Source organism: Excalfactoria chinensis, chromosome 4, assembly GCF_039878825.1.
Source record: "Excalfactoria chinensis isolate bCotChi1 chromosome 4, bCotChi1.hap2, whole genome shotgun sequence".
NCBI lineage: Eukaryota > Metazoa > Chordata > Aves > Galliformes > Phasianidae > Excalfactoria > Excalfactoria chinensis.
Window position 1 is genome coordinate 15,176,665 of NC_092828.1, and position 23,064 is coordinate 15,199,728.

Genomic DNA, 23,064 nt, shown 5'->3' on the forward strand with positions numbered 1-23,064 from the left:
GACACTCACTCTTAGATATTTATAAACATCAAAAAACCTTCCCTTCTTTGGGAGATGTTCTAGAACCTTGAAGTTCTGCTCTTCAGAGTAATCTAAGCATGTACATCTCACAGGGTTTAAAGAGGACTGTCTAGGAAAATTAGCTTGAATAAGATTTTCCTTTAGCCAGTAACACTGAGGATGTACAGCAACATTATAGGTATTTAAATGCCAAGAGATTTCTTTCTGCTATGCTGAATGAATGGAAGAAAGAACATTCATATAACATATAACATGAAATGGTTACCATTTGAATCTTTACAAACTATTACTACAAAACAATAAACTGACCTAATAGACTAAATGTAGCTACTACAAGATTGCCTCCAGCTGTGAAGGCAACTTGTCTGATATTTCTGCTATCCCTTCCATTCCAGTGTTTCTCTGTTCAGTGTTTTGCTCCATTAACACAGGTGGGACATTTACAGCAATTGTAACGTTAGCCGAATACAGTAATTCACTTGTTAATGTTTCTCTCAGAAGGCAGGTATGGCATTTCCTGTTCAAACTAATGTAGGCTAAAAATAAATTAATTCACAAAGTATTTAAATATTTTAGGGGAGTATAATTCGTTAATTTGGATGATACTACTCTTTCTGATTCCATTGTGGTCACTGGTAGAAAGGTTTAAAAAGTTCCTCTGATGGAAATTCCCAATTTGTCATTAAGATCAAAATCAATTACATAATTGACCAGAGTAAAAATATATGCATTGAAGAAGCCACTTCTTCCTTCTACATAGCAGCTACAATTATATCCCAAATCCTAAATGCACTGGAAGACACATTGATAGTATTTTCTCAATTCAGGGAGAGATCCTCTTGATTAGAAAACGCAATAGTACAATTGTCTGTTCTGCCTTAATCCCACTGAATCCAATTTTTACAATAAGAGCAGAGATACATCTATGCTTGAGAATCATTCTACCAGTATGACTTTGATGTGATCATTTTTTGATATCTATCTGTTTGTTGAACTGCTGGATACATACAATTAAAATTAAGATGCTGGTATGCCTTAATCTGGCAAAATGTCTTGTTTCTGAGCAGTTTAACTATATTAATGAAGACAATAAACATTAACAAGCCCTTGGTAATTTCCTGTTCAAATTAAACAGGGACTACTGAATCTTCATACACTATGGAATTAACTTTGAGCTTCTTGGTGATCTTGATATCATTGCTTCACAACTTCCACTGTGATGAAAGAGTTTCCTGAGCCTTATAGATTTAAAAAGAACTAAGAAGACATGCATACTCAAAACAATAACAAAATCACTTTTAATGACCTTGATTATATTAGAAGGTTTACATATTGCATAAATGGCAATAGACATCATTCTAGACCTACCAGGAACATGCCCAAACTTGGTAAAAATTATTATGTTAGGTTCTGTGTCGATTATTTGCTGATCACATACTTAATAGTTTGCTATTGTTTTAAAACTCATAGATGTAAAAATTTTAAATCTACATCAACAAATGCATCAGGTTGTTTGGTTTTTTTTTTTTTTTTTTTTTTTTTTTTTTTTTTTTTTTTTTTTCTAAGTGATCTGGAGTATATTTTTGAATAATGCAGTATTTTTCCTTCTTTGGTAACAATTTCACATGTTTGTTTTGGAAGTCAGTAGTGTAACATATGCTTCTGTCAGTGATATATCAACAAACTGTATTTATATTGTATTGTATGTTCTTGTAGCCCACCACAGCTGAGGTCTGATTGAGACTATAGCCTCAAGTGACTATAAACCAAACAATTATTTTTTAAACTAATGTGTATGCCTCCTAATGATTCACAACATTAAACTCTCACTTGGCTGGACAGCAAAAGCTCTTTTCTTTGCTCTAGGCATAAAAATCCTGCAGAACATTTTTTTTAAATGGTCGTGGGTGACCAGAATGCAATTTAAAACTTCAGTGGTATTTGCTCAGAGTTGCTTGCTTACTTGTAATTGTTTCCAGAATGTTTGTTTGGAAATTTGTTAGATTATGTATCACACACAATAACTCAATATGCCAAATGGACTGCTGTAATACTTGGCACTGCAATTGGTTATGCTTATTTCAGCACCACTTAAAATAGCTAGTTCTTTATGTAAACAAGAATAAAGGTGATTTCAGTCTAGGGTTTTTATTTTCTTGCATGCAATGCCATTAAATGAGTTGCAACAAGAGTTATTTTTTACTACATGTTTTGCAATATAGTATAGTCACTTTTCCCCTTGATAGCAAAAGTAAAACATTTTTTTCCTTTTCTTTGTATATATTTTTTTCTTCCTTCCTTACATTCTTTTCTTTTTTTGAGGGGGAGAGTGAGGAAAGTTTGAAGTTATTTTTATTTTGGAATCTGGAATAAACTTCAGATTATTGTCACTGAAATCAGACAAATTAGATGTGTGATATTGAAGCTAAAGCAAGTTTAGTTGCACCTTAAAATAATATACCTCAGACGCAGAATCACAAAATTAGAAAAGGTAAGGTTGGAAAGGACCTTCAAAGTCATCTCTCAGCCTTTCCTTACTTAGATGACAGATTATACAGTTCCTTTATTCTGTTTTTGTACTGGGGAGTCCAGAACTGGACACAGAATTACGGACATTTCTCATGAACACTTGAGTAGAGAGAACCAATCATCTCTCTCAACATGCTGACAATGTTCTTCCTCCTGTAATCCAAGAGGCTCCTAGACATTTTGGTTGGGTCATTGCACTGCAGACACATGGCTGTGTTGCTGTCCACCTGGCTTTTAAAAGGTACGTATCAATGGATTGAATGGTTTTCCTTGGGTGACATCTTTCAACCTAAGACAGAAGTCTGAAAAGGTGGATTATATTTTCAGGTTTTTATTTCTCCCTACATAGATGGTGATTAGACTGAAGAGTCAGGTTTAGAACTGGCTGGAAAGGAATTAAATTTCTTGATAGCCCATACTGTGTTGTGTTTTGAATATATGTCTAAAACAGTGCTGATAAAATATCAAAACTATCCTTACAGAGCTTAAAGGCTTTGTCTTTTTCCTATACAGACATGATGAGTAGGTCAGGGTTGGACATGAAGCTGGAAGAGGACACAATCTGGACAGCTTACCCAAACTGACCAAAAGGGAGAGAGATTTGAAGTGAGGTAGAAATTGCTTAGAGACTTGCTGGGCATCAGTCTATTTGTGGGGTTATCAATGGACTGATTTTACATCACCTGTTTATTTGTTGTTGAGTTTCTTCTTTTCTTTCTCCCTCTTTTTTCTTTGCTTATTAAACTCTATCTTTATCTTGAGAATTCCCGCTTCCTTGTTCCTTTACTCTCCCCTGTTCCACTGGGGCTGATGGGACTGAGCAAGCAGCCATTTGGTGCTGGCTAAGTTTAGCCCACCACAGATGTTAGCACTTGTCCATGTATCCCATCTGAGGTACCATCCTGATCTCCAGAAAACAGAAGGTTTCCATAGCCTAGCTCACTAATTTTCTGATACTGTGTGCTAGCACACAGCTAAGAACAACTTCCAACTGTGCGAACATTTTATATGAATAATAGCTTTTAATTCAGACCTTCGTATTGAAAATTATCACAGTAAGTAAGACTTCTTGTGGGTAGCCTGTTTGTCACATTTGTGTCTCATCAACTAAGACAGTTTACTTTCTCTGTCAAAACAACTGAAAATATAGACAGTTGACTAGTGTGATTTGCATAACTTCTCAGATTATGCTAAATAAGTTAAATATGTATTATTCATGATAACCTACCTCAGAAACATTACCGTCAAACAGAAATGCTGTTGGTCTGCCACAGTCATATGCAGTTTCAAATTAATGTTTTTGATACAAAACTCAGAAATGCTTGGTTCAGAAAAAGTAATTGTAGAGGAAGCAAGAGCGAGGTACTTGACTAAGAAAAGGCCCTAGAACATCAATAACCTGAAGACAAAAAGTTAATTAAATGTATAATGAATTATGATTGTATTATTCCCAATGCTCTTCCATAAAAGATATGAAGAAAATAAATAAAATTCTTGTGTTTTAATAAAATACAAATAATTTAATAAAATGCAAAACATTTCATCTGTGTATTAGTGTTACAGAATTGAAAAATATTAGGTTTGTGTATTAGTGTTACAGAATTGAAAAATATTAGGTTTTTAGCTTAAAAACTTAGAACCCACTTTTAGGCAGTTGTAATTCTTACTTCTTATAGCTTGAGTAATTCTTGAGATAATGAGGAAATCTGAGTATTTTTCATAGAATCATAGAATCACAGAATTGCTCATGTTGGAAAAGACCTTAAAGATCATCAAGTCCAATCACAACCTAACTGTACTACATGAACTCTAACAACCCTCTGCTAAATCATGTCCCTGATCACCACATCCAAATGGTTCTTAAACACATCCAGGGATGGTGAATCAACCACCTCCCTAGGTGGAATAGGGGAGCCTATTCCAGTGCTTAACCACCCTTTCTGTAAAGAAGTTTTTCATGTTATCCAACCTGAACTTACCCTCGTACAACTTAAGGTCATTTCCCCTCATTCTGTCACCTGTCACCAGTGAGAAGAGACTAACTTGCTGTAAGTACCTTTTGGGTATTGGAAGAGAGCAACAACGTCTCCTCTCAGCCTCCTCTTCCACAGACTAAACTGCCACAGTTCCTTCAGTTGCTCCATGTAGGCCATATTCTCCAAGACCTTCACAAGCCTTGTTAATCTTCTTTGGACCCGCTCCAGCACCTGGATGACCTTTCTGTACTGAGGTGCCTAAAACTTGAGGTTAGGCCTCACCAGTGCCCAGTACAGGGGCAGGATTACTTCCCTACTCTTGCTCATCACACCATTCCTGATACAAGCCAGGATGCCATTGGCCTTCTTGGCCACCTGGGCAGACTGCTGGCTCGTATTAATCTGACTGTACACCAAAACTTTTTAACTTTTAATTGCCAAAAGGCTGTCTGAAAAGCGGCCTACAAAATCAGCCTCAGATTGCTCTACATATGTTTCTTAACTCAGGTAATGAGGTTTGGATCCACATTCTTTTACCTCGTTCATGGTCGCTTGAATATCTCAGGGAGATGAGGCATGTTTTAGTTATGCTGACTCAGCTTATAGATATCCACTGTCTTCTACTCCATATGGAGTGAATAGCAGACCAGAAAGCTTTTTCTACATATCTACCTAGGCAAATATAAGCTAAGGAAGTAGAATATAAGAAAGTATACACACACAAACAGCCTGAAGAAGACTGCAGAAGGATCTTTTTATGTTTATAAATATCTACAAGGTGGATATGAGGTGGGTGGGGTCAGGCTCTTTTTAGTGGTGCCCAGTAACAGGACAAAGGGGAATGGGTACAATCTGGAAGACAGGAAGTTCCTAAAATAAGGAAAAACTTCTTTACTTTGCTGGTTACAAAGCACTGGAACAGGCTGTTCATAGAGACTATGAAGTCTCCTTCTCTGGAGATATTCAAAACCTGCCTGGATGCTTTCCCGTGTAACATCCTCAAGAGAACCTCCCTTAGCAGGGGGTTGGACTTGGTGATCTCCAGAGGTCCCTTCCAATCCCTAAAATTCTATGATTCTTTGATTGTTCAAAGCATCCCATATGGTACTGTGCTTTCTTTTTGTGGCTAGAATTTATTTGATAACACAATAGCATTTTGGCTATTGCTAAACAGTGCTTGCACAGCATCAAGGCTCTCTCTCTTGCACTTTTGCCGTCCACTGAATGGACAAGGTGTGTTTGAGATGTTGGGAGGGGACATAACCATGGCTGTTGTCTGAAACTGATGAAAAGAACTTTTCATATCAAATAGCATCATGATCAGCAATTAATTCATAGAGAAAGGAATCAGGGGCAGCACTCGTGCCTTTAGCATTTGTCTTCCCAAGGAAGCATGATGTGGAAGGGGAACAAGCTAGAGGCTGGGAGGGTGTTGGTCAGGATCAATCTGACAGTGGTGTGATTTTTAACTAATCTATAAAATAATCTCTGCCCGAAGAATAGCATTATGTCTGTTCAGAAATAGAAAAAAAAAAAAAAAAAAAAAAAAAAAAAAAAAAAAAAAAAAAAAAAAAAAAAAAAATGGAAAGAAAAAAACAAAACAAACCGAAACATCAACACACACACGTAAAATACTACTACTACTAATAATAATAATAATAATAACAATAATAAACAAAATCCACTCTTCCAGGCAAGTATTACTCTGTTAGTTTGGCTCCATTACTGTTTTAAGTCAGACGATAAATTTTGAAGGAAAGGAAAATTCAGAACATGGCACTAAATAAAGTGCATGACACATTTTCAGCAATATTTTATGAAGACTATGTTGTATCAAATAGTATCTTCTTTTAAGGTAGGAATTGATAGATGACTTAATACTGCAGAGTTAATCTATTTAAATTTAGATATAGAAATTAGTGCCCCACAGGAGATTTCAAGCACAAATGTCAGAATTAACAAGCTACAAACCAGAGAACATACCTGGAATAAGAGATACATGAGAGGTTTTGTTTAATTTGTGAGCTAGAGTAGCTGAAAGTTTCTACTAATACAGAAGGAGACAGGATCATTATGTGGGAGGAACCAAATGACAGTGTTGACTGGTGTAAAATAATAGCACAAAGAATTTTCAGTCCTGCATTTTCTCTGTTGTGTGTAGAGATTTACAGGCTTTCCATTTTCTTGAAGCAAAGACCTCTTAAGAGAGCATGATGGCATTTCAAACACGTTAAGAGGATAAACGTCAAGATACAGATGAACTACTTAAGTTATAAAATAAGACCATCTCCAGATCAAAAAAGTTATAAATTAGTCAAGAATATATTTTGAGTGCAAATTAGAAGACAGATTTTAACCATATGAAGAGTGATATTCTGGGAGCATTCCAAGGAGATAAAAGAAATGTGAATGATCTCACAAGGAGTTTGATGTGCTTATGAATGGGGTAAAAAGAGGTAAGTATGTAAGAAAAGAAGTAAGAGGTAAGTATACAGTATGAGACTTCAGATAGCAAACTGGAATCTGCAGATGTAATTTAGGGACTAGGACACTGGTGTTACAATCAGGAAATATTGTAAGAAGATATTAATCTCCCTTGAGAGTAGAGTGTGGTCTGCTTCCTCAGACGGTCTAGATTTATTAGACAAGTCTCCCAGTTTGTAGGAATTTAGGACATTAGCAATAATTATAATCTATTCTGTCTTCCTATGATATGTTAGATTTGTGACTGTGGTCTTTTACTGCAGGTGTAAATTTTTTTTATACGATATTAGGATATGCTTCAAGGCCACTTCAGGGATATGCTAAATGAACTAGATATCTTGTAGATGCTTCTAAACCAGATGTATAGTTGTTGGCATATGCCTACTAAGCTCACCGTTTCAAGTTCTTTTTAGCATAGAAGTTCCTCAACTCTACCAACCTCTGCTAAGCTTATCATCTGTCAAAAACAGTTGCATGTGATCTAATTGTTTCCCAGCTACAAGGAAATTAAACAGGAAACTGGAAATATCATCTGTTTAGCTAAGATGAAATTTTATGAAATACTCATCAGTATAATAATTTACTGCAATTATTTATTAATTATAGCACTTAGAAAGAATGAAGAAGTTTTTTGTTTGTTTGTTTGTTTGTTTTTTAATTACATGTGGTCCAAGGCCTCTTCAAAAGAATTTCTAACAAGAATTGGAAGTGTGAACATGAGTAGCAAAGAGGTGGCTCTGTGAGATATTGTCTAAATCCATTGGGTTTATTTTTTGTTTTGTTTTGTTTTGTTTTGTATTTCACAGAATAGATTTTGGAAATCTTTTCAGAAATATTGCTTGAGAAAGAAGAAGATTTTGGAGCATAAGAATGATTTTACCCATAGTCTAAACAATTTTGAAAATGCTGTAATCCCTCAGAATTGTCATATATATAAACATTTAAAGAGTAAAACATCTCTGTTAAGTAGAAGCTATTAATTTTATGGAATACATATTTCTGAACTGGAAGTCTGCACATTGAACTGAAGAAGTGTTAACAGAATTAAATTAAATATCCATTCTTATGGCTTGCAGAAATAGTAAAAAAATCTTTAACTTTTATGAATTTCTTTGCTACTCCTGCAGTAATCCATTTTACACAAAAAAAAAAAAAGAAAAAAGATAAAGAAAATGTGTACTTCTCTAAATACTACTAGTCTCAAAAATGTGGTTATCTGTTAAGTAGATTTTTTAAAACTTTCACAAAAATTTGTTTTAAGCACAAAGATAGGCTGCAAAATATTTGGAGGCTTACAGAAAAGCTGCCTCAGACACTTATTATAAGGCAGAAAAACTTGAGCAGCTATACCGTAATTGCTACATTTGTAAGCATATGCATCACTGCTCTCCAGACTGCTCAAGTGTGAGTCTCAGGCTTGTCAATACTTTGAAATTATCTGAAAGCAGTGCTATAGATCTGTGCTTTAGAAGACAGATTATCTGCATTCTAGTCCAACTCCTGACAGGAAATTCTTAGCTTGCCTGATGTCTAGTATGAGTAATGGTATCACACCATCTATAAGGTAAATGACAGCAGAGTACAGTCAGTACAAGCCAGACTCAGTACCCTGCTTAGAAATGGACAAGAAATTGTTAGCACCACATAACACCTAATACAATAATTTGATTGAAATATTCTAAACACGGTATGGGCTCAGCCTTGATCTCCAGTGCTCAATGTCTTTGATGTCACAGCTTGGCTAATGTGAAAACACCTTCTGGAACACTGGCCTTAATGCATCTGATCAGTAGCCTACGGAGATAAATCACTTAGGGTTTCTTGTATTTCTTGGAGATTTTGCATTGGGCTTATGTAGCAAGGTATTTTCAGCGGGAGAAATGGGCAGCACAGTGGCCTCTGAGAGGAGCTGCCAGGGCCTCCCATAATGCCATGACATGTTGGGCAAGAGGCAATAGAGAAAAGATGGGGAGGAGTTAAAAAGGATAAATTGCTCAGTAAGCAAATCCTAAGTAATCCTGAGAATTTCATTTATGTATTTTAAATTTTTCTTTCACAAATGAAAATGTACTTTTCAGAATGTTTAATTTCCTATTTGTGTCATCATATTAAGTCCAAAGTAAAATTGTATTAACTTCACAGAATCACAGAATTATAGGGGTTGGAAGGGACCTCTAGAGATCATCGAGTCCAACCCCCCTGCCAAAGCAGGCTCCCTACACCATGTCACACAGGTAGGCGTCCAGGCGGGTCTTGAATATCTCCAGAGAAGGAGACTCCACCACCTCCCTGGGCAGCCTGTTCCAGTGCTCCGTCACCCTCACCGTAAAGAAGTTCTTGCGCACATTCGTGCGGAACTTCCTATGATGAAGTTTCATCCCATTTCCCCTAGTCCTGTCCCCACGCACTACTGAAAACAGACCAGCCTCGCCACTATGGCTCCCACACTTCAGGTATTTATAAACCTGGATCAAGTCCCCTCTCAGCCTTCTTTTCTCAAGGCTAAACAGACCCAGTTCCCTAAGTCTCTCCTCGTAGGGGAGATGCTCCAGGCCCTTCACCATCTTTGTGGCCCTCCGCTGGACTCTTTCCAAGAGATCCCTGTCTTTTTTGTACTGGGGAGCCCAGAACTTTGAAATATACTGTTTTGAATATTCTTAAACTCTCAAGAAGCAGCTTCATCTGAACACAGTTTTCTTGGAAATAAGAGCATCAGTGACTTCCAGGTGGTGGTTTGTCTCCCTTCACTTGAGCTTTTGTTTCAACCTCTGATTTATTTTATTTTTTTTTTTCTTTCTCAGTGCAATATTAATAACTTACAAGGAAGCCAAGAGGTATGTCCTCAGAAAATGAAATAAAATAATTAGAATATTAAAAGTATACCAGAATAACAAAATGATCTGTGAGAACTTTTCTAGCTCAATTATTTCTTGGCAGCAAGAGCAAGATATTGCAATGCATTGCACCAGTATTTTCCTGATCAGAATAACAGTGAAAAACTGCAAAAAAATTTTAATCTTTTAATTTGATCTTTCCATTTCTTCTGGGCTTCTGGTATTTGAGAAATATTTAGCAAAAATCCTGGGAGGGCTGGGGCTATGTGCTTCTGTTAATTGCTTCTTAATCTTTTATATGCATGCATACAAAAAATTCAAATCCTGGACTAAATCCAAAACTTCTGATAAAATTTACATTTCTTTATATTCACCTATATCTAATTGAGAGGTCTTACTTGTATGGTTTTCCTCAAAGCAGCAACACTGGGAAGGAGTAGTAGTAGGGTGGAAAATTATTAGCAAAGGAAAGGAAAGGAAGAAAATAGAAAAATTGTCTTTTGAGCAAGACAAAAAGAAGGTACCTTTATAACTCTTCTTTTTATTGAATATTCTAATCTGTAAAATGGGAATTGCAAATTCAAAGGCCTTGACATTTGAACCTCAAGGCCATCTCCTTTCCAAATAGAGAGTTCAGTGGCACTCCTGTACTGAGCAACATTGCTGGATTTGCAAAAGCAAATCTTCATTTTCTGTCCTAAAAAGCCTGCCAGAACCAATATAAAGAATTACAGAGTAAACAGCTGCTGTGTTCCTTGCCATGGCAAGCAAGAGTGACATGCCTGCTGCCTTCCCTAAGGCACACTGCCATTCTTATTTCTCTAGAACATCAGCAGAATTTGTCCACTCAGTCCAAGACCAATACAAGCCACATCAGTTGAGCAAGACTTCTGAGGTCTGCAAAACACGTCTGTGTCTTTAATTACAAACTTGGAAAAAACAACAGTGACCATATTAGTATTCTGGCTGAAGAAGCATAAATGCTCATTATCAAATGTTGCAATGCAATAGCGGAAAAAAAAGAAAGAAGAAATGGCTTATGGTTGAAAGGCTTCCTTTAGGCTATTGAAATTTACTGAGTTACCTTGGTGGAATTAATTAGTTTATTCTCTCCTTCTGACTGAAATGTTAATTATTAATTTATTATTAATTTATTGATTTTAGTGTAATAGATGTTTAATGGTTTTCTAAGCATGTCAAATAGCCCTAAACAAGACTTCACTTAGTATTTGTGCATCTCTTTTTCTCTCCAGCAAGATCCTGAAATCTTTAATTTTATGATCATCATCATCTGCTCGTTTGAAGCAAACATATATATCAAGAAACACATTCTTTGCTTCCAGAAATTACATCTTGAATGAAAACAGAAGTGGCCAGTTACATTAGATCACAGAAGTTACATTTCAGAAGAACTACTCAGAACTTTCCTCACACTGAAATAACTGCTTAATTTAAATTTAAATAAAACTGATGATCTCTCAGAATGAAAGATACCAGTCTCAGTTAATGCCAGCATTAGAAAAGAAAAAAACAGCAATACTGATACTGATCTTATATCTCCTCTTCCTTATAGACCTTGCACTCCTCATTGTCTTCTATGGCTCATACAATACGTTTAGTTTCTTTCATGACTTCATTCTTCCCTGCTACGCCCTCATCTGTTCATTTGAAATATCACCTTAAATCAGATCCAATAGGAATGCAGTTTTTAGAACTAAAATAGGATTATAAAACCCTAACATTCACAGCTATGAGATTCAGGATGTAGATATTCTGCTCTCTCCAGCACCAGTGTATTCATAGCTTAGCTTTGACAGCATCTGTAATAACATATTTAAAGTATTACTTATGTCGCTCAAGGGACCCACTGAATTGCAAGCTTTAATAATAGGCCTCTCTATCTGCCACCGTTTTAATCATAAGAATTCCATATCAGTAACGTTTTACTATATTGCAAGCTACGATTGCTTACAATACTGTGTCCACTTAATTGCTATACTACATGGCCAGCAAGGCAATGTATATATGTGTACAACTATGTATTCATGTACACATAAAGGCTCTTTTCATAGCCCCTCAAAAATCATCATCTCTAGTCTCTAGACACCAATTTTGTTTCCTTCTTCACAGTCATGTCTGAATAATCTCCTCCTAAAATCATCATTGAATAGCAGTATGAGATAAAACCTCCCTTGAACAATTTCATCATACTACATAATTAGACAGCATGTCTGAATCTCATCATTTTAGTTACAGTTATTGATAGGCCTTAAAAATACAAATGTGAATCTTCTTAGTACACCTAGCATGTTTTTCTTGAGTGAATGTACAACACTCTGTTAAGTTTCTTTTCATAAGCACAGTACACCAAGAAATATGTGTCGATAATTTAACATGTTACAAGGAAGAAGACATTAAAAGATCAGCAAAGCAAAATGCTGATTTGTTACCAGTGTAACCCAGAAGTTTCATTCAATGCAAGGACTTATTTAGAGAAAATAATAATAATAATAAAAACATCAATGTTAGCTTTATTATTTAAGGTTACTAAGGTACAGATAATTTAATTCAGTTTGGGCTTTATCTTGATCTGTAAATAGATAGCTGAGGAAAGATCTAGTTCATTAGGTAATCCAAGAAAGTCATTAGTTTAAGTTTTAGCTGTACAATTCATTGCCTGACCACAAATCTGTGCTTCGTTAAGATCAATCTGTAGATCATATGATTTCTTCCAGTAATGGAGTATCATTTTTCAGCAATAGAAAATACATTGTGCACAGGGTGGAAGAAAAGAGGGTTTGCATTAGGGAGTCCTTGAGGAACATTTATTTTGTTCTGTACTAAACTAGAAGTAATCCAGTGTAACAAACCAATCTGCTTCCTCTTCATGGATACTTTAGCAAAGAATTATTGATGTCCTTTTGCTCATCATTTTAGTATTTTTAGGCAACTGAAGGATATGATCTACCTTGTCACATGCCGTAGTCATGTAAATGAGCAATATTCTAGTATACCCCACTGGGGGTGCTACTAGAGAGAAAATGAGAAATTAATAGGTGGCTGCAATACATGCCAAGGTATCATTTGCAGTAGCTAATAGACAGAAGATTAAAGTATAAAGAGTTGGAAAGTTATCAGCCTCCATGGGTCATCTTAATAATTCTTGCTTTGTGTCACATTATCACTCTGCAAGAATTACAGTATATAACTAAAGTGTGAATTTATTCTCTCTCTCTAAAGTTGTGGGTTACACAAAAAAAGACTTTTTTCCATATTAGCTTGATGGACAAAATTTCCACTATCTCTCTTTTTCTTTAACTTGCTCTAACTTGTACCAGCCTTATAAATATTGAAGGAACTCTGCTAAGGCCAGTAAGCCTAAGATTAAATCTACCATCTTCATCTGTTTTGCAAGTATGTCAGAATGCTACTCTGTCTGTTTTGTTTCTGTGAGCAAAAATAAATCACTGAAAATTACAAGCAACTGAAATCCAGTGGTGTGTCAGTATAGGTCAGTGTCAAAGTGATCTACTTATCTGAGGAACTACAAAAGAATAGATAGTGAGTAGCTTCTCTTTTACACTTAAAACTGTCATATTTTCATGAGTTTGCTTTGGGTTCCCATCTTAGTCTCTTGTTATATTTCAGGTAGGTCACTGTCCCCTTTTTCCCTAGAAAGAGCACTATGAGTACTGAGACACGGGAGAAAAAAAAAATCTCCTTTCTTGTACCCGGAATTGCAGCAGTCTCCAGAAAGCAAGACGATCATTGAAGTGAAAGTCCTGTCCAAATCCATGATTTCTGATACAGGAACTTTAAACTTCCCTGAAGAAAGAACACTGCCATATAGAGTTTGTCACAACAAAGAATATGAAGTGTAAATACTCCACGGTGAGAAAATTAATTATCAGGGTTGAAGGAAGTTCTGCTTGCTAAGTTTAACCTGAGATTTCTCAGAACCATGCATTGCAGCCATGTTTGCTTTTGGGTAGGTTTTTTGTTGTTATTATTTTTTCTTGTAGTAGTTTTGCTTTTGTTGTTTGTTGTTGTTGTTTTGCAATTTCTTGAAGGTGGTAACAACACCAAAGGTGTTTTCTGTCATCAGAGTAAAAACCATATCGAGTTCCTGTGCTGTGGCCCACACTGATGCTAGAGCATCTCCATAGAATCACTGTAGTCACAGCAAGAAATATTTCATAAATATTCAATAAATAATAGTAATGTAGAAATAAAAGTAATCTTTTCACTAAATCTTGCTCTTGAGTATTTATTATTCTATTTCATTGAAAAATCTCATCTTATGGAATGCTTCAAAAATCGGAAAAGTTCAGTAATGTGTTTTGGTTAGTTATACAGTAGATTTTTACCTAAGCTGTTCTTAATTCAGTGTGGAATATGGGGACTTGCCAATAAAGTCTTCACTATGGGTGTTATGGAGAAAATTGTACTGGATAAATCCTTAAATAAGGCAGCCTCAATTCAGAGAAAAACATCAATGTAGCATGCTGCCTATCAATCACAAGTTAAAAAACACAGTAAAAGAGTTTGCATAGGAGGAATGTAGCTAGACACTGCTGTCAAATAGTGAAACTGAGAAGCATAACAATTTTATGAGACATTTTAAACACTGAATTGAAAGTTCATGATTTTAAATATTTTTATGGAAATTATCCATTCCAGAATGTAACATATATTTGCTAACTTGCAAATTTCATTATATTTGATTATCCTGTTCTGTAAATTAGATAATAATTTTTTCATTTTTTCTGGCAAATAAGTAGTTCTACATGAGGCATAAAGTAGGTTTTCCTATAGGGTTTTATTCTAAACACCGGCTACTTCTAAAAGATTCTAAGAAATGTTCTTAGTAGTTGAACCATGTTTGAGGAGTCCATTCTGTGTCTATTCCTTTTTGCCTAATTATATAGAAGCTATGATGCTGATTTTACATCAGTTTGGGTATTCTTGTTGCAGATTTGCAATGTATGACTAAAAATATTCTGTGATATACTTGTTGTAAATGATACAGTCAGAGGTGTCTTTTCTTTTATATTACTTGGAGTCTAGGCATGAAATCCCTGGACAGCACATATTTTAGTTCAACTCATGTTCAATCAAGTAAATAATGCCTAAATAGTCTCCTTCCTCCTTCTAACCTGCCTTCTACAAAACTTGGAGAAACTTTATCTATCTTTTATTTCTTTTATTTCTATCTTTTATATCTATCTAATTTTTATTTAACTTTCATCTAACTTTTATTTCTATGTAATTTTGTTTAAACATGTCAAGTTCTAGACACATAAAGATGATGCTGTCCCAAGTCTCATTTTCTTAGGAAATCACGCTCAGCACTCCAATCCACAAGTTAGGTTTGGAACAAGCTTGAGGAAGTAAGTTACATTCAGTATCTAGGAGTTCTCTACAGACTTCAGATACCCCTCTAACATTTTATTAGCTTCAGCAAACTGTCAATCCTCACTGAGAATAACAGTAACACTCCAAGTACTGATTGAAGTCCCATTGGGATCTGCTTAGTTTCATTTTTCCTTCTCTCTGAACAAAAGTGAGCAGCTCACGTTCAGCGTCTATCTTTGCAACTCTCATTACCCCCCAAAAACATCCTGAGTTATTACCTTACAAAAGATGAAATTTAGGTTTTAGTTGTACTTGCCCATGATAAGCTGTTGCCACATATCTTGATATATCACTTATGCATGGAGAATGTATCCTGTCTTGTGGTGTCAGATCAATAGTGCGCATTAGAAAGAATAATGTTTGTCTTTTTGCTTCAGAACCCTGGCAAAAGTCTCTCATTTTGTTAACTCATTCAAGATACATTATCTTTATTTTATTTTGAAAATTTAACATTATTTGTTTATGGAACTACTTTTAACCTCGTTTGATGCATGACTGACTTGTCACTCTGATCTAAATATCATGACTGGGATCTTTATGTGTTACACCATCAGCATGAATACAGAAATGCGATAATGTCTGTACGCTATTGATTAATTGACTAGTGAGATCTGCTGCAATAAAACAAAAACAAACAAACAAACAAAAACAGTAAAAGCACCTTTTTGTCATGATTCCAGTTTTCTTCCTCTGGTTTGGGAGGCCAAATTAAGTAACAAACAAAAAAACCTGACTGTTTCTAAAGCAAGGAACTGCAGACTGCTTTATGGGAATCTTTAACCATAAACCACCTACTGAGCCCTGTAATTTACTTACACTGCTTACTGGGAAGATGAAGTCCCAAGGACTTAAACCTGGCATCTCGAGGGTTCCAAGGCCTCTTAATTATTTCCAGAATATTGACAAAAATATATGGGGAAGCAAAGGAGGAAGTTCGACTTTTTTTTTTTTTTTTTTTTTTTTTTTTTTTTTTTTTTTTTTAATCTGTGGTTTGCAAAATATGAATACAAATAGCTATCCTCAGACTTTCTAAGGTTTTTGTTTGTTTGTTTGTTTGTTTGTTTTGTTCTAGAGTTTCAGTACAGATGAAAAAGAAGGGAGAAAGAGAAAGAAAATCTTATTGGAGTACACGAGAGACTTAGATTTCTTAGACTGTGTTTTTTCTTCACTTTAACAACAACAAAGACAAGAAATTCTCTGATTTCCTCCCTTACTTGTGCCAGTGAGAGCAAACTCTGTTTCCCACAAGAATCACAGTTCATTTCTTTCACTTGCTTTATGCTTTACTGGTAACAAATCTCCTTTATACTCCTTCCAATCTAAAAGTTCCTGTATTTTATTTTAATTTTCTCAGTTTTTCTAATATTTGTGTTTGTTTGCTTTTTTAAAAAATAATAATATAAACCCCGTTTCCTCCAAAAACACTGAAGATCATCGATGCTTTTTCTGTTTTTCACAGTTTGTGTCTTCTGACCACTTCACTCAGGAAAACTCAGTACCTAATGCCACAGAGAACAATTTGAATAACTTATGTAAACATATATAAATATCATGCAATGTTTAAAAACACTGCAGTAACAATGGATCTATAGGGAGAGAGATTCCACGTCAATTGATTCGCCCTCTGGAGATGCCTCCTCTTTCATAGAGCCTTGGATAACTGGAAGCAAATCCAGTCACCTCTGTTAGTGTTCAAGGACTAAGTGGGAAGAATCCTGGCCTTGTTCTATCTCCTTTTGGAGCATGGGTATTTTTCAAGACTCTTTAAATGCGGCTGTACAACAGAGTCTTTCTACCTTGTTCTTTATTGTAAATATATTTTGGCTTAACTGTTTTGGGAAACAAGTTAAGGTATTGATTAAGAGAGCATATAAAGATCCTGAAATTTCAGTGAACAATTTATGTATCTGAAGTGTGGCTCATGTGCCATTAGACATTTCCTGGATTGTAATTACTCAGGAATGAATTTGGAAATAAAATAAAATAAAATAAAATAAAATAAAATAAAATAAAATAAAATAAAATAAAATAAAATAATAAAATAAAATAAAATAAAATAAAATAAAATAAAATAAAATAAAATAAAATAAAAAGGGAATAAATTAGGAAAAAAAATCTTCTCTGAAATAGTGGTGAGGCACTGGAACAAGCTGCCCAGGGAGGTGATGGAGTCACTGTTCCTGGAGGTGTTCAAGAAATATGGAGATGTGGCACTGAGGGACATAATTTAGTGAGCATGGTGGTAATAAGTTGATGGCTGGACTAGATTACCTTAGTGATCCCTTCCAACATTAATGATTCTAGGATTCTAAATTACATGAGCAGCTTTTTCCCTTTATTTGTCTGATAATAATTTTATTTATTTATGTACTTAAGACAGAAAATTTTAAAGCAATAAGGTAATCTCTGGAACTCTCCACAGATTAAAACCATTCTGTGCTATGTCCACAGTTTTCATAATTTCTGTCTCTAGAAATCCAGGTGTTTTGCAGAAAGCACTTTTGGTTGAGTTTTTTCATAGAAAAATTTCTGTTGATTTTTCATAGAAATTAGGTTATGAACTTATGCTGCAGTCTAGACAAGACTGTATGATTCATCTGCTCTTCTTACTTCCTCTGTTTCTCCCTGGCTCTTTAAAAAGATCTTTTTCTAACACAGATCCACAGCCTGGGGATTCACATACTTTATAGTAAATTTGTATTGGTATTTATTAGCTTTTATTACTTCTATAGCCTTTGCATGGAAGTTTAGTGATACATGATTACTTTCAGAGCATAAAAGACATTAGTCCTATTGCTTCACCCAGAGCATTTGTTCCATTTTCACCAATATCACTAGCATTTATAAGTTTGTTTAAAAAATCTAGGTATACATATGCCGTCCTTTGATAATCATTTATGAGTTTCAAAGATGAGACATATCCATTATTGCCCTACTGGTAATTCTAGAGTTAAATTTCAGACATATGTGCCATGATCATGTGAGACAACATTATTTCTCCAGAAGTCTATGCAAAGGCAAACTGAAAAGTCAAAGGAGAATTTCTGGTGAGACATAAATTTCCGCAGTAGCATTTGCCTTTAAATACAGAGCTACAGTGAGTCACACTGGACCTAGACACCACCTGGAAACCTCTTAAAACATAGGATTTGTTTCAAGTTATAACTGAATCCCAAACCTGACTCTAACACTGATGTTGAACTCTTATAAAACTGTAAAAAAAAAAAAAAAAAAAAAAAAAAAAAAAAAAAAGTTTAGGTTCTGGTTGAGAATAAAATCCTAACAAAATGCACATCTCCTCTCAGAGTACTTTTTTTCACATCAGTAAGGTTTTACAGAATGCTAATTATCAAAGGAGCTTCAGTCACACCCTATTCACTCCCCCTCTCTGCTATGTGTTACTTCTGCACCAGGGGATGTTCTTCACAGCATTGCCTGCTTCAGCAATGACCTGCTCAGCACAAGGAATTCTGAGGTCTGCCATGAATAAATTCTAGTTATAATGCCCCTGAAAAATAACATGATTGGACCCTCTATTACTGCAATATATGATGCATATTACAATGAATATTACAATGCATCATGATATCAGAATCTTGCAGTATCACGGTATCAGACTGCATCATTACTAATTTCAAAACAAAAGGTTACTCCTTGTTCTCCTTCTCTCCTCCTTCTTGGACAGATTTGGACATTATGGCTCTGTTTGTATGAGATCTCAAATCACTCAGTGACACTGCTTAAGGCTCATTAAACATTTCTTAAAATCTAACAAAGGCCAGACAGGTGTGAAAACACTGTCAAGTGAGGGAAGAGCTAAGAATGCATTGGACTAAAAGTGTAAATGATTGCATCAGCTGTAATCTCTGTCAAAGATGATGCGATTTGCAGAGCTGCGTGTGAGAATGTCAACCTTCTTTACTCCCCAGTGTAGTTTAGTGACAGTGACTTTATGAAATCTAGCAGCAGTATCATGAATATTCTCAAGAGGAGGTGGGTGGTGCATTCATTGAGAGATGTACAGTGGATTGCATACAAAAATGACATTATTTTTTTAATAGTGCTACTAAAACTGTAATAAATGTGCCACCGCTTTACATATTTTAAGCACATTTGTCTCTTTTTGAATTTCAACAACGCTTACCTCAAGCTATTGTTTTAGCCAGGGCAGAATTATTTTCTTAGCCAGAATTCCTGAGTTTGTTGAAAGAAATAAACTTTAGACTAATGTTTAACCTAAAATAACCTCCTTCCTGTATAAACAAGTGACATAGCAACAATAAAGCATGATTGATCCCAAATGTATCCTGGTTCAATGTAGAAGTCCTTTGGGTCAATTATCAACTTTAAATGTGGCACTACAGGAACCCCGTAAAAAACAGATTCCATCTAAACAAGACGTGAATTGTCTGGCCAATCTGACAAGCTATATAAAACCCATTTACCAAAACCAAAAAGATTCAATTCTGGCTTGCTCTGTAATTAAGACATTACAGCCCAAAATCACTACAATAGTGGTTTGGCACACAAGGTCAAGGAAGGGACTTGTGGTTGAAACCTAGACCCAGAACACATGAAAAGTGTTTTCTATTTTTGGTCCTGGCACTGACTTCAGTAGCCATGGATATCTTACAGCTCCTGAAAGGTGAGTACCCAGGGATCCCAGTGACCTCATTTGGGATGTGGTTGCTCACCATTTCTGAAATACAATCTCTTGCCTTCTCTGTAATTTACTTTCCCTGTTTATGAAAAGATGTTCAGTTTAGGGGCAAGGCAAAGCAGTGCCCATTATTTTATCTCTTTAGTAGTTCAACCAAGGCATAGGACTGGAATAAGATGGGCACAGGAAATTTATAAACAGATTATTCACAGTTTATTTTCACAATTTATTATTGGCACTACTCGTACAAAATATACTGTTGATTACTTCCTAAAGGCTTTGATGTGTTTCAATTGTTGGTCACAGCAGAGGCTTCAAGCATTTTCAGCAACCTTGATTTTCAGGAATCAAAAACCCAGCTCCTCAGAAGAAGAATCAGGGAGCAGTGATTATGTAGGACATTATGTTTAAAGTCACAGTTTTATGAACATTTCACATATGTCTTCTCTATAATACTCGTTTTTAGTCTAATTCTTCTTATAGTAACTTATTCATATGGTAAATTTGTTTGGTGTTCAGCTCTACTGATTTGCAGTTAACATTCCACATTCACACATACAAATTCATGCTTCTATTGCTACATTCATACAAGTAGAATAGTTATACTTCTATGTATAATTACATTAAAAAATCTAATTTCATCTAGTAATGAAAAGAAGAAAAGCTGAGGAAAGGCATAACCAACCCACAGCTCATGGGCTGCATGCGGCCCAACATGGCTCACAATACAGCCCACCTTCTTATCCCCATCCAGCCTGACCTTGATTGTCTCCTTGGGGACAGGGCTTCCACATCTCTGTGCAACCTGTCCCAGCACCTCACTACACAAACTGTAATTTTTTTTTCCTTATATACAAACTATATTTCCACCCTGTTCAGTCTGAAACCATTCCCCCTTGCCCTGTCACCACAGACCCTGTCTGTTCCTTCCTTCCTAAAGTTCCTCTTTAGATACTCAGGTCTCCCCAGTGCCTTCTCTTCTCCAAGATTAACAGCCCCAGCTCTCAGCCTGTCCTCACAAGGAAGGTGCTTCTGCTCCATCTTCAGAGCATTTCTGAGGCCCTACTCTGGATGCTCTCCAACAAGTACATGTCTCTCCTTGTACTGAGGTCTCCACTTCTGAACACAGTACTTCAGGTGAGTTCTTACCAGCACAGACTAGAGGGACAGGATCACCTTTCTCACCCTGCTAGCCACACTTCCTGCAGCCCAGGATATGGTTGGTTTTCTGGTCTGTGAGTGCACACCGCTGGCTCACGTCCAGCTTGCCATCTTCCAGTGCCCAAGTCCTTTTCAGAAGGACCGCTCAGTCCTTTCATCGCCCAGTTTGTATTGGTCATGGGGGTTGCCTGAACCCAGGTGCAAACCATTGCTTTTAGCTTTGTTGAAGCTCATGATGTTCTTCAGAGAAAAATACATTTTTCTTCACAATCACATCTTATTTGTGTCATCACTTTTTCACAGAAGACACATTTTGAACATTTATTGTCAAGGATGAAATGCAGAAAGAGTAAAATTTCATCAAAAATCTCTGATGAACACCTTGGGATCTCACTAAGAATAGCATCCACTGCCATTGAGCCCATCAGGTTCACAAATAATAATAATAATAATAATAACAATAATAATAATAATAATAATAATAATAATTTTTAAAATAATAATAAAAAATCCTATTAGTTTTATGTTTTTGTTCTTCTTTCTTTTTAATGCCTGTAGAAAAATATTTAAAATTGAAATTCTTTGTTACTTATATATTAACCATATTTTATATCTTGCAAGGGCTGCTCTGAAAGTAATGCCTCCTGTTTTATTAGGTTGATCCTTTACATCAGAGGCAGATGGTGGTGGTATGGCAGTAGAGCTTGAACCTCCCCACCAATAATTCATTACAATTTATTGACATTTAGCAGATGGCAGCAGAGGGACAGTCTGACAAAATGATTTCTGACATGGATGTGTAGATGAAACATAGGTGTGGAACTGAATTCCTCCATGTGGAAAAAATTGCACCCATAGATACCTGTTGATGCTTGCTGAATGTTCAGGGAGACCCAACAGTGGATGTGAGCACAGGGAGGCACTGAGTGGTACGTTTCAGCAGTGGTGACTGCTGGTGCAGACTGTAATGAGTGCTGCTTGTAGGCTCTTGTTCGTTGCTGTGGAAAAAGCATAGCTAGTGGTGGTGGCCATACTAAAAACTAATGTTTTTTAGTTGAAAATTTATTCTAAAAAATAGTGACATTGTGCTCTTTGTATCTGTTGTCATTTCCATGAAAATAAATAGGAGCTATTACTTTTGGAGGGACCTACATATATGCAGCCAAAGACAATTTCTAATCACTAATTGCAGCCCAGGTGAGCCTAAGGGTTGGACACCCATGCCTTAGGATTACCGACTATGTTAAGAGTGCTTAACAATTTTACTATAGTTGAAGGGTTATTTAACCATCTAGAAATTCATTCACTTTGACCTAAAAAAAACAGCTCTTACACAACAATCTATAATGAAGGATAAATACCTAAAACTCCTTCTGTCTGATATTCCTTTTTCAGGAATCTTGCTTGTATTTTCTACAATAAAATCATTAATATAGAATACAGATTATTTTGGGAATTCTGACATTACAAAATTTTCTCATCTCCATCTCCACAGATTGTCACAGCTGTAGTTACCATTACTAGCAAGGATCTTAATATATAGAATAATACTTTGAACACTTTGAATCATTTACAGCATAAACACAGTCTATTTGATATAATTCTCTAGTTGCTATAAGTCTCCCTAGAGAAAAACATTATTAATGTAATTAATTTGGAGAGGTGATGCAGATATGCAACAGTGAACTCATTACTTTCTTTTGAAATAATTATTTACAAATATTTGTCTGGTTTTCCAAGACATTCTAATGAGTTGGAAAAAATGTTTACATTGTATGATTGGCTGAAAAATGACTACTAGCTTCTGCCTTGTAAAGTAGAACTCTGTTTTATGATTTCCAAAGAAATGCTAACTTAATTGCATGAGAGTTAATGCAATTGTTTTAACATTTAGATTATTTGCTGAAAACTACAGGTTTGAGTCAGCTGAAATTAGTAATAAATATATGTATAAATTATTAAATAACTTACTCCACAAGTTGAA